At 42.7% G+C, this 5,822-nt stretch overlaps 1 pseudogene across 1 annotated transcript; it reads right to left on the bottom strand.

Annotated features, from left to right (window-relative positions):
• Positions 1–2,449: 2,449 nt before the first annotated feature.
• On the bottom strand, positions 2,450–5,586 carry LOC309835414 (UDP-N-acetylglucosamine--peptide N-acetylglucosaminyltransferase 110 kDa subunit-like; annotated as a pseudogene). The gene has a single exon. The product of its transcript is annotated as a UDP-N-acetylglucosamine--peptide N-acetylglucosaminyltransferase 110 kDa subunit-like (transcript).
• Between the last annotated feature and the right edge of the window lie 236 nt (positions 5,587–5,822).

The following is a 5,822-nucleotide window of genomic DNA, read 5'->3' as shown; positions in this document are numbered from 1 at the left end:
ATGTATGGAATAAAATTTGGCTACACTTTGTAAAAATCTAGCTTTTTGAGCCTTACAAATCTTAACAGTTAACCTATTGCCTCACTGGAATTTGCAAAAAAAATTATTTTGAAAAGGAATAGCTGAGACTTGACAATTTTGTTTTTTGTGATTTTCTCTTCCCCTAAGAGAGAAGTGAGTAGGAATGAGAAACACATACATAAAGGAAAAAAAATTATCTTGCTGCCTTTGCATGGTTATAATTTATAGGAGGCCCTTTTCAAAAATAATCTATTATCAGAATCAATAAAATATAATCTCCATGAAGGCCAGGCCAGGATATTTGTCTCTTTTTCAGCAGATTGCAATACAAACCACATTCATGGATATGCTTCTTGATGATCTTTGTAATACTGTAACAGTTGACCATTTCCTCATGCCTCTTCACTTTAACTTCAATCTGGTTTTTCACTAATGACCTCACATTTCCTTCTCTATCACTTGGTTGTGGGCCTCTTTTCCAACTCCAACTCGCATTTCACTCTGGAACCAAAGGAAGACTCACACCTTCCTGCTTTTTAGTGATACCTCAACGTCATTACCATATTGTGATCACCATGAAGAATAGCCACACAATTGTTATTTCAGAGCCATCTGACAGTTTGTAGCTCTAAAAATTAACTAAGGACCGCATTTGTAAAAAATATCCTAGTTTAAAATTTTGGTAATACAGCAACAGTAATTCCAAAGTCATTATGCTACAGTTCCAGATTAAACAGACTAGAAAAAGGAAGGTTGCCAGATGGTGGTTTACATTATCTACAGACTGTCTCGGCTCAAGGTTAACTTCCCTGGGAGAAAACCCATAAACCCAGAATCATCAAAAATAACCTGCACGTGCAGGGGGGAGACAGCTTTGCTTGTCAAATTTTACATTCTTTCTGGTATCTGGGCCCTGGTGATTTATCTCCCATGGAATGGAACAAGGAGGGGAACAAGTAGGGACAGTCCCTTCGAGCAGCGGCCGCATGCCTGGCATGTCCGTAGCCTGCTCTCAAGGCTGAATGCTTCCCACACATATGTTGCCTTGTTTAAGCCTCAAGCCCTCGATCCTTTGCTGAAATACAATAATTTCATTCCTATGGTTTTCAATACCAAAAACTCAACCTCCAGGAGGGCTAAAGTCTAATTTGTACTCCAAACCAAGTAGCAGTGCAGTTCGCTACTACTGAGACTGAATCCATAAAGACTTCAAGACCACGTCCAGAAGACAAGTTATTATATATAATACCCTAGAAGGTCTGAAACATAATTATCATATACATAGCTGGTCCTTCAGAGCTTTTTACCTATAACATGTTTCTTTGATGAAAGTTATTTAATGTACTGGAGATAACTGTGACTTACTGATCAAATATTTGAATACTTATACTTATCTGGGATTTCATTTCTGCTGAAAGAAAAAGGAAGAATAGGACTCACTAAAAAAAAAGACAACATTAGAAATGAAAGTAAAAATCTTATCACACACTATGACTTTTGGAAGCAGCATAGAGGGGCAGTCAACGGTAAAACACTGGTGAAATAGGTCAGCACTCTAGGCCAAAAATCCATTATCGTTATCATCAGTGACAGTACCACAACTGTGCCCTTCAGAATTAATAATCACTCCTAAGAATCTTCATTTGGCACCAGATGATGCGGTTAAGAGAAACATTCTGGGAGGTTTTCAATCAGACTTGGTTTTTTGTTAGTCAAGTTACAGGAGAATTTTTAAAGTGGGGGGAAGGGAAGAAGGAAACGGACCAGGAAAAGAATTTAAGCCATCATCTATAAACCAACAAAGCACTGATAGTTCCAAACATTATGTCAGACACTAAAATGACTGATATAGGCTCAAGTGGTTTACAAAACCTATAAAAAGACTACACCAGCAAAGTCCCCATTTATCTGTAGAGTTCAGAAACTAAAACAAGGAATATTTTAGCTTAAAACCTTATCTAAAGAGAACCATATACACTTCACATGAATAAAAATACCTGAAACCAAACATTTTTAAAAGCTCCAATACCCAAAATATAAAGAAAAATATTAATTCAGAAGACTCAATCAATCCATGATAATCACAAAACGGCTGGGCAATCTCTATCTCCCTTCCACACTAACCATCCATCCCATGGAAGACCAAGGGAGATCAGACCTTCCAGACTTACCTTCCAGACCTTCCAGACACCTGGCTGCTGCAAAATTCTATGGAGACTCCTTGTGGAACAGCAGTTTCCCATCTCTTGTGTCTCTCCCTATCGTGATCATGATCATGCAGGAAGCAAGTCTGGCTGTGCTATTTCTTATTATTGTCTGTCACCCATCTGCAACATGGTATTGTACAGATAAGGAAAAAGTAGTTCCCTTTCCCCCAGAAGGTTGAGGCTCAGGTACAGGGTAATTCTCCTGTGCACACAGTCATTATTTAGGCCGACTCAGTGACTTCAACAGGCTTAATCATGTGATCAGGTTTGTTGCCAGCTGCGTAATGCTCCCACATCTGTAGACAGAGCCGCTCTAGGTCCATTGTGTATTGTTTGGTGTTGAACAGAGGGCTAGATGTTCTCTGCTTCCAGACTTTGCCACGAATTTTCTTCAGGTATTCTAGATCAGTTCCCAGTTTCACAGCTATGTCTTCATATTCTTGTCTATTTTGAGCAATAAGCTCAAGACAGCCTAAACATGTGAGCTGGGAAGCTGCAACTCGGGAAGCAAGAGTCTCTCCTGGCATAGTCACCACGGGTGTCCCTGACCAAAGGACATCCATCCCTGTGGTGTGTCCATTACAGAGTGGAGTGTCCAAGCAGACATCAGCCAGCTGGCCTCTCCAAACATGTTCCTCCTTAGGAGCAACAGGTGAAAAAATGATACGGTTCTGGGGAAGGCCCATATTTTGTGCGTACTGTTGAATATTAGGTTCTCCTACTGCTGGAAAACGCAACAGCCACAGTACACTTTTGGGAACACGCTTCAGAATATTTGCCCACATCTGCAAAGTAGATGGGTCAATTTTATATAACTGATTAAAGTTACAGTACACAATGGCATCTTCCGGTAACCCGTACTGAGAACGTGTGGTTACAATAATGGTACGGGGAACCTCCTCTCCAGTGGCAGCCTTAATGTTGATCTGGGTAGTTGCCAGTCCATTGCTATACTCAATCAATTAATTGTTATCTGAATTTGTCCTCTGTTAATCATTTCAATAACTGCCTCTGCAATAGTATTCATAGGAATGACAGGCATATTAAGAGCTGTATTACTGCTGTCTGCGTTGTCTCCTCCATCAGGACATTTCATCTTGACAATTTGCACATCTGGGAGACTATCAAGAAATGCTTTGAGGTCGATGCCATTCAGCACAATCCGATTGTCATAAATGTGCCCATTGGACTTAAAATCGATGACTGCTTTCTTCTTCAGGTGAGGGAACATATTAGCATGATCACCAATAAAGAAAGTATGGGGCATATAAGCCAGTTTCTCAGAATACTGCTCAGCAACTTCAGCAGGTGAAGTTTCCTGATCAGTGATGATATAATCCATGAAAAGCACACCACTGGTCCCAGGGTAGCCCAGCCACATTGCCTGAATAGGAGCTGGCCTGAGAGCAAAGAGTTCATTTCGAGCACCCCTGGTATAACCATTCATATTTACAAGGATGTGTATACCATCTTGATGGATGCAATCAGCTGCTTTCCCATTGCATGGAATCTGAGAAAGATCAATGAAATGATGGGCTTCTGCCATCACCTTCGCTCGGAAGTTTGTGCCATCATCTGGGCCCAGGGCATAACAGAATACCTCAAATTTATCAGGATTGTGCATGCCTGGAATAGACTGCATAAGATGAGAAGTAGGATGATTCCCGAAGTCAGAACTCACGTATCCTACACGCAGTCGACCATCACTGAGCTTCAAGTCTTTTGGATGTTCATACTGTGGTTTATGAAGGACATTTATCTCATCCAAGCAGAGGTTCCCATGACTCTCAGCAATAGCCTTCCTGAAGCCATGAGAAAGAAGACAGAGCATACTATGATAAGGCTGCACAGAAGGCAACCTATTCTTCTCCAACTGGTCAGCCACAATGCTGACCAACTTCTTCATTCGCTCATCATAGTCTGTCCAATCACAGACAATCTGCAGGCAATGAGCCAAATCACAATAAGCGTCAGGAAAATCAGGTTCAAGCTTCAGAGCAGTGCGATAAGAAGCAATTGCTTCTGGAATATTCCCTGAATACTTGTGAATGGAAGCCAGATTGCTGTGGGCATCCGCAAATGCAGGGTTAACCTGAATGGCACGAGTATAACACTGCAAGGCTCCCTGAACATCCTGCATCTCCTTTAGAGTGTTTCCCATATTACAGTAGGCATCAGCAAAGGTAGGACTGATTCGAACAGCCTCCTTATAATGCATCAGAGCTTCCTGCAGTTTTCCCTGCTGCTGCAATACACTTGCTAAATTTGAATGGGCAACAGCAAACTCTGGGAAGACTTCTAATGCTTTACGATACAAGCGAACTGCCTCTTCAATGTTTCCTTGGTCTCCTTTGATATTGGCTAGGTTATTCAGAGAGTCTGCATGGGTGGGACACAGCCGCAGAGCTGTATTATAACACTCTTCTGCTTCAGCAACACTGCCCTTCTCTTCCAGAGCGTTGGCTAGGTTGCAGTAAGCATCAGGGAAATGTGGTTGCAATTCAATAGCTCGCCTGTGTCTATTGCCAGATCTATCAGGTCTTGCTGGTAGTATACACAAGCCAGGTTCGCAGGTACCACTGCATGATTTGGACTCAAGCTTAGGGCACAAAGGTAAGCTGCCACAGCTCTGTCAAAAATCCGTGCCTCTTGCAAGACATTTCCTAAATTGATACAAGCATCCAGAAAATTGGGGTCAAGGGTGACAGCCTTTTTAAAGTGATGAATTGCAAGCCGAATCTCCCCTTGTGCATTGAAAACACAGCCAAGATTACTCCAAGCTACTGCAAAGTTCGGTTGTGTCTTCGCTGCTTTCAAATAACATGCCTTGGTTCCTTCCAAGCGACCCAGGGCCTTGAGCAGGTTCCCCAGGTCACTGTGAACACAGTACAAATCAGGATTACACTGAAGAGCAGAGACGTAAGCTTGTACTGCCCCTTCCATGTCACCTGCTGCTACCAAAGCGGCTGCCAGGTTAATATAACCAATCGATGAAATCTGGTTTGAGACGCAATGCACGCCGGTAATGCTCAATTGCTTCCTGCAACTGCCCTCTTTCCTTGTACACATTCCCCAAATTCGAATAGGCTTCTGCCAGAAGAGGGTTCTGTTTAATTGCCAGAGTACTAAAGTGGGCAGATCTGTCCAGCCTTCGACACTGGAAGTGTAGAGATGAAAGTAATAAAAGTACTCCAGTATTGTCTGGCTCTTGTCTCCACAGCTGCATGCAGTGTCTCTCAGCTGCCTCAAAATCACCTGATTGATATTCTCGATGAGCCAACTCAGCTAACCCTTGGAAGGAAAGCATACGTTTCGTTGGTTCTGTGCTGTCGGCCACGTTGCCCACGGAAGACGCCATCTGGAGCTTCTGCAGAGAGTGATAAAAGGGGGTAATTGAGTCCCGCTGCCGCCACTCCTGGCAAGAATGTTTCTAGAGGTAGCAAATACGAGGGCAGCAGCCATACCACTGCTTTGACAGGCTTAAGCGGCGGCAACAGTTACATGCACCAAACCTTAGGAACTCTAGTTGGCCATCTACCTCTCATGCTCTTGAAATCTTAATTCTTAACCCTGCCCTCTTCCACCATTTTTCTC

Source organism: Grampus griseus, assembly GCF_964374135.1.
Source record: "Grampus griseus genome assembly, chromosome: 17".
Classification (NCBI taxonomy): Eukaryota; Metazoa; Chordata; class Mammalia; order Artiodactyla; family Delphinidae; genus Grampus; species Grampus griseus.
This window is presented reverse-complemented; position numbering and strand designations above follow the sequence as displayed.